At 42.5% G+C, this 7476-nt stretch overlaps 1 protein-coding gene across 1 annotated transcript in view; it reads right to left on the bottom strand.

Moving 5' to 3' along the window:
• Window positions 1-7476, bottom strand: part of RGMB (repulsive guidance molecule family member b) — a 30782-nt gene that overhangs the window by 1671 nt on the left and 21635 nt on the right. The gene's annotated exons all lie outside the window — the stretch shown is intronic.

The following is a 7476-nucleotide window of genomic DNA, read 5'->3' as shown; positions in this document are numbered from 1 at the left end:
TTTAATGCTTTTTTTTTTTTTTTTTTTTTAATTTGGGACCCCTCTGCAGTTGCAAGGAGTTATGTGCACCAAAATTCCCACACCACAACACCTTGTGGAGCAGCCAGCTTCTGCCCTTGAAAGAAGTATATGCCTCGATGGAGTAAGTGCAAGGGGAAAATCGGTAACCTCCATGTTCTAATTCTGACTCTGTTACTGACCTTGTGATCTTAGGCAAAGAAATTGCTGTGCCCTGCATGTTGCCAGGATTCATAGATTTCATAGCCATTAGGGCTGGAAGGGACCTCGGAAGGTCAGAGTCCAGCCCCCTGCCTGAAGGGCAGGAAATCAGCTGGGGTCATAGGATCCCAGCAAGATAGGCATCCAAATTTCTCTTCAAGGTGTTCAATGTAGGTGCTTGAACCACCTCCAATGGCAGGCTGTTCCAGACCTTGGAGGCTCAGACAGTAAAGAAATTCTTCCTTATGTCCAGTCTGAAATGGTCTTGCAGGAGTTTATAACTGTTCAACCTTGTCATCCCTTGGGGCGCTCTGGTGAACAATCGTTTGAGTTTAAGCTATGATAAAGTACTGTGGAACTACCAAAGTGATCAGCATTACTTCTGCCATCAGTATGAGCAAGCAGCAACCAGTCACACTCTTCCCTGGAAGGAATTGCGTCAAAAGTTGTTTATTCACTGTGTTAGATTTATAAGACTCGTAAACTGCGTGATTTGACACCTCCAGTCCACCAGCCAAAGAACATATGTATTACAAACAAAGAGGAAATAAAACAGGTGGCTTACAAGCAATTACTTGGAAGTCAAAGAGACAATGAACAACGATCATTTGCTTTTAAGAGGTGACATACAAACTCAAAGTCTATGCCAGTTACTGCTGTTTTGTGATTTCTGCAAAATAACCAAGTCTTTAAAAGGTTATTGAAAACAAAATACAATAGAAATAAAAGTCCTCCAGTCTCAGTCTTTGCTGGAGGAAGCAAATAAATTATTGGCACACTGAGTACTGGCAATCTGAGAGCTCTGAAGAGGATTTTTTTTTTAAATATCATATATGTGAATGTAAGTAAATCTGTAGCTCCCTTCTCAACTGCGAAGCAACTGAAAAGGGCTTAAAAAGGTCCCTTCTCCACTCCTCCTAACTGGAAACCGGCAGGATTTGAGTAACTATTTTCAGCTTTGACATACCCAGCCTATGTTCAAGTAGAAGGAAAGAAAAAAAACAAACAGTTGTTTTCAGTGCATCATTTATGCATATTCCCAAAAGATTCAGAAGTATTACAAAAATGCATTACAGTGGACATTTTCCAAGTAACACTATGAATTTCTTAAAAATCTTTATTTTCCAGCAGTCCTTTGCACATTTTAATTTCAGGTAAGCACCACACTCGCACACAGCAGCTTTGGTTTCTGGCTTCTCTGCTCACAATAAGAGTTAAAAGGGTAATAAGAAGCTGGATTACAGGCAGTCTAAATAAACTCCATCCTCTTGGAGAAGGCAAACTAAAACATTAATTTTGCACCTACATACATGCCTGTGGTAAATAAGAGTGAAGTCTTCCTTTACTCCCCGTCCTGCTCCAGAACTTCTCCAAACACAAAATATCGCTACTTTAGTTTTAAGGTTTCATTTGCTCCAGTTGGTTAACATTAGCGCATGCAGCAGTAGCCATTTTAATTCCACATGCTCCCACCGGTGTTGTCTGCCTGGAATTTTCCAACCATTCTCCTTGCTTTAATCAGTTATACAGCTAGCTTGAGACCAGCTGCAGTCAAGCAATCTGTTAAATTCATATCCGTAGGCCACAGCTGAGACTGAAGGGCTTTGCTCAAAATCCAGACAGCGTACAAGTACTTTCCCTGAGAAATTTTGGTGCTTCTGTCTCCTGCAGCAAGCCACCATTCCACTTTACAACATCAAAATTTGGGCCAGGACAACACAGGAGAGATGCATGTAGTACTGGTCTCATGAGTCCTTTGTTCCCCTTTTGACTTCTGTGCCTCATTCAGCAAATAAAGTTCCAACAAAAAGAGTGCCTTGTAAACATAGATGAATCTAGTGGCCCTACACACAAATAGCAAGGCCACAGGAAACTCCCATCAGCACAACTGTTGCTCTACAATGGCCGAGTGATTTACACTCTGGCTGAAGTGAAGTTCTGTATGTCTACTCAGCACCTGTGTGAGTGCGGTTAGCAGTACAGATGGCTTTACTTACTCCATATAATAACCGACCTCATTCTCTAACAATCATATCAATTTGCTCTATGATTGAGTTAATTCTCTCCAGCAGCCGAGCAATTTGTCTTTAGTTTTTCAAAAGTAAAATTTAAAAGTCTGTTGGTACTGCTTTGCAGATGGATGTAGTCTCTCTTTTCCTGGTGAGCACCATGAGGAAGTCTGGATGTGGCCAATGTACTTTCTCTTCTAACAACACTTAAACAAAGGACCTTGCAAAAATATGAGAGGAATCAATACAGAGCAGTCACTGGAAGGTCTCTCTGCTTTCTTGATTCAGAAAACAACTCATGCATATGCTCAAGGAAAGAACAAAGGCCTCCAAGCCCATTTCAGCCTTGTGACGGTGCTATACAAGGAATGTGAGCTGAATGGCTATTAGAGGGTCAAGACCTTCACATACAGCCTGCAAGGTCTCCCAGCTAATCTATTTGGGAATATCAATAAGGCCATTTAGATGTGCTTGGGCCAGAGGATCTACTTGCAAAGAGTGGACCAAAACACATGCCTGGAATGGGAAGATGTGCAACACACAGTCCAGCCCTAAAGGTTGGGTCAGGAAGAATAGAGATCCCAAGGGCAGGGGTGGGCCTGCAGGCCAGATCCGGCCCATGGAAAGGCTTTGTTTAGCCCACGGCAGGTGCCTCAGGCACTGTCTGGTGGTGGTGTGTCCTGCCGCCCCCTGGGCATGCAGCAGAACAGCTCCATGGTTTGACTGCCTTCCTAGGCAGCCCAGGCGGCAGCCCTGCTGCCGCTGGCCCCAGCCCTGCGGTACTGGCAGGGAACTGCATACGTAGCCCTGCCCTGCACCCAAGCTGGACCTGCCTGCCCAGGCTCAGCAACAGCAGCAGCAGCAGCATGGGACAGAAGCTGTTGCTCAGCGCAGGAGAAAAGTGGCCCCTCTCCCTCACCACTGCCAGGCTCTTCCTGCTGCAGCCTGTGCTGGGCTGCCCTGGGTCTCTGCTGCCATCATTGCTGCCTCTGGGCTGCCCAGTGGGGCAGTGGACAGCTCCTCACAAACCCCATACCCATCCGCCCACCCACACATATCCCCACCCATACCCCCCAATATACAAAAGTAAGACTTCATTTTGAGCTATTATGCAATCACCTCTATATGCACAGTGCAAAACGTGCACAGATCAGGACAAAAATAATTTTAAAAATAAAATTAAAATATGTTCTTGGGGATGTTTGATTTTTAGTATACAGGTTTCCCTTGCATTATGCTGTACATGCGTTCCTGGAAGACAGAGCGCAACTTGAATTCACATACAGGGAACTTACTTTACAATGTAACAAATAGGGATACGTTCCAAGACCTCAACTGTACTGACCCCCAGACCCATTTCTACACCACTTTTACAAGACCATTCTGGTACTCGCCAACAGCAGACAGTATACATAAGCACAGGGCGCTATCATAGTGCGGGTGGCAACTACAGAAACATGTCACAGACAAGCGAGAAGCACAGATCTACACAGCCGACTACATTCTGGTGTGTCACTCCCACAATGCACCACACAAAGCAGCTGACTGCAGGCTTCTACCACACCGATCACATAAGAGTGAATTTACCTTGTATATAATGAATTTTTGGTATAAAAAGGGTCATTGCATAAGGGTGAAGTCGAACCTGCATAAAGCAAAGGAAACCTGTATAATGTTGGGTTTTTCTTCTGGTTCCAAGATAGCAAACCCCCATCCCAAAAGGAACATTTCTGGGGGCAAGGGAAGGGACTTCTGGTGGAGAAGGTCATGGGTTAGGAGGTGGGACTTCTGGTCCCATGATAGTGACCAGGGAACGGGGCACCTGTCAAGGGGCAGGGCTACCCTTGAGGCCCTTGACAGCATACCAAAACTCATTAAGAAGCCCTCCAGCCAAAATAATTGCCCACCCCTGTGTAAGGGCCTCTCTATACTATGACTATCTATTTCCTCTCCAACCCAACCCTGCTGTAGAATACAGGAATGAGTACAAGTAAATTTCTCCCCAATCTCATCACCAACTTGCAGTTTAACAGTTGCAGATATCCAATCCTTTATTATTTCATGAGAGCTTTGCACCTGATTCTACCATTTGTTATATTATTCTCATATATATTCATTTGTATACTGCATGTAGGGTGTAAATTCTCCCACTGCTGTTCTCTACTGTTGAAAAGAGGGTCTCCTCATCTCATCTTAGGGCATAAAAGAATTTCAAGTACCAGAAGCACCTTTTGATATTATTAATAATACTAATAAAAGGTGCTAACAAACAAAAATCAGTGCTCCAGGCACACACAGAGCTCTTAAATTACTGCAATTAAGTCAAAAGCCCAAATAATACAACTTCTCCTATTCTCATTCCCTCTGATGGACAGAATTACACCACCAAGAATTAAATTTGTATCCAAAAGTCATATTCCCCAGTTTTGGGCAGCTCACTGTGGCCTTAGGTATTTCATTTGAGGATGAAAAAATGTGTATTGCCAAATCTTGTGCAAAAGGCAAAACATATTTGAGGGGTCTGAGCAAAACTCTCTCTGCTCCGAGTTTACCAATCGTGATCACAATTCTCTACAAACACAATACTCTTATGCATAGAGCAGAAGCTGAGTTTTTGAAGGTGCACCTTCCCACTGCTCAGAGGAACTACCTGTGGTATCTTACTGCCTCTGACAGATTTCTCTGGATTAGGGTAAAACACACATTTTTAAATGTTTCTGTCAATACTTTTTAAAAATAATCTGTCACCATAGTTTACAGGAGTCCCATAATGCAACTATGGTACTACTGTCCAAGTCTAGTAGGTGTGGTTGTATGTTATTTCAGTGCAGAGTCCCACAACTGTTTACATGTGGTCTTTCTACAACTGCAGAGAAATAAACTTTTACATCTTTCTCCTGCAAGAGGTAAAGCAACTGTACTAGTAAAGCCTTAATTTAACTCTTGCATTCAGTCCTTATAATATGCTGAAGTATCAGTAACAGGAAAGAGGTGTTTTATTCTGAAGATATCAAAATTTTTCAAAAAGTTCAAAAAAAAAAAAAGAAAAAGAAAGATGGTAGGGGTGGGCAAGGGAGTTTCTGACCTCACAGTTGCATATTTTACCTCTAAAAATGGCTGAAGCAACAAAGTACCATTACTTTAGGAACAGAGATATTAGGTGAGAAAAGGGGGTGTGATTTTTGTATAAAAGTCTCTTCAGATCCCTTAATTCAAATCACATTAATGCCTACCCTCCATAACAAAGCATGAAGGGAGATAAAACTTAGCCAGTTTGGGGTTTTTATTTGGTGGGGGGCAGGAGGGGAGGGTGGGAAGGGCATGATGGAGAAAGGAGAGGAGGAAAAACAGAATTATGGTTTAAAAACTAAACCCACTGTCAAGATAGCAATTATTGACATTTAGTCATCACCCTCTTCCTCTGCTACGCCTGTTTATCTCATCTATGGACTTTCTAATAAGTTTCCTCAATCTCCCCAAAAACGTCCAAGTCTCTTCCCTCCCTCCTTTTACAAGTTATGGAAACTGAACACACGTGTACATTTATACATGTACACTATTACACACACAAACCACACATATGCACGCTGTGTCCTTGGAAACTTTTGAGTAGTCTCTGAAATAGTAACCCTCAACACACCAGCAGTATTGCTTGCTGGTTTCTATGAACTAATCCATATACTGCAATAACTCAATTTGGCACGTTTGCACTATACCACACCATTTATTATTGATGGATGATACTGCTGTGCATTTAAAACATCAATGCCTTTGTTAAACATTTTTCTCCCCCTCTTTGCCCACCCCCTTCCAGCCAAACTACTCCGGCTATCCTCATTCATTTTTAATAATTACACTCCCTGGGATCTTCCCCAACCCTCCCTACAATGATATACCAAGTACAAATCTACTCTCCCATATCTAGAAGGCAACATTAAGGACCTAATGCAAGCAAATTCCTACAAAAATCCACAAGGGGTTTTGCCTAGATGCCAGGATAAAAATCAGAAAACAAAAAACAAACCAAAAACCTCTTCATTTTGAACTTGCAAAAAGCTAGTGAATAAAAGTATTTACAGCCCATCAAAACAGAGAGGGCTGGGGGCTGGAAAGGGCAGCACGGGGAAGGAAACAGCACTCAAGTGATTAGGAGGTGCCAACTGATGAGATTTGATTATTTTTGGAGGACTGCTCCCATTCAAATGTAGGAGATCCATTGTGCTATGAGCCCGCTGTGAGGATGGGGGCAAGCACCTTCATTGCTCCATGCCTATTTTGGTCCTTGCCCATTCAGATGATAATCCTTTAGGGGCAGGGACTGCACTGTGCAGTCATTTGCAGTCCAGCACAATTGTGCTTAGCTGGGTCCTACTGTAACATGGCTAATATCAGTTACTACCACACCCTCTCTCTCCTCCCAATGCAAATAAAACCACAGAGTCCCTGCCTTGAAGAACTTACAATCAAAATTCAGGTACATAAAAGTCAGCCTAATTAAAGGGGTGAAAAAGAACGGAAATTATGCAGTTATTCAAAGGCTTAAACACTTGAGTTTATAAAAGCAGAACATGGTCATTAAACTTGCTTCTCCCTCATGCCACAAGAAAATTTACTACTGCTTCATTTGGTGAGAAGTAGCAGCATGAAAACAGAGGGATCCAGAGGCAGGTCTATCCAGCTGACATCTATATATCTTAGCAAGGCACAGCAGTCAGGCAGACTGCTGAATTTGCAGTTTGAATCAGCAGAGGACACACACTTCACTACTTTGTTCATCTTGAACATGAGATTTATCATAAGTGTTTATTAGATCTGCAGTTTTAAGTATAAAATCCTATATGCACTAAAAGGAATGGCAGCATCTTTATTTAGCTTTAGCATGGAGAGAGCTTTTCATGGACAGGTACAACGGTGTACTGGGGAGGATTATCTAAAACGATGTGAGAGAGTTACAAAACCAGCATTTTAACAAGGGACATCATGACACTAGGGAACCTTTTAATGTTTGTTCAAGTTTTAAAACCTCAGTTTCCCTGGAATTGCAACAGATACAGTGGTACTGTCAAGGCTGGCATGCTTCAAAAACTGACCTCTCTTTTTCCATCCCTGGCCAACTTCTTTCTAAAAGGACATCTTTTAGTCCAACTCCTCTTTTGCCTCAGGAAAAAGGCAAACATTTCAGCTGTTATTGTCTTAGAAATGTAAATATGATTAAAGCATCACAACACTCAATAATAAAGCAGTGGGG

The sequence above is a fragment of the Gavialis gangeticus genome, unplaced genomic scaffold, assembly GCF_001723915.1.
Source record: "Gavialis gangeticus isolate Ggan-Ray unplaced genomic scaffold, GavGan_comp1, whole genome shotgun sequence".
NCBI lineage: Eukaryota > Metazoa > Chordata > Crocodylia > Gavialidae > Gavialis > Gavialis gangeticus.
This window is presented reverse-complemented; position numbering and strand designations above follow the sequence as displayed.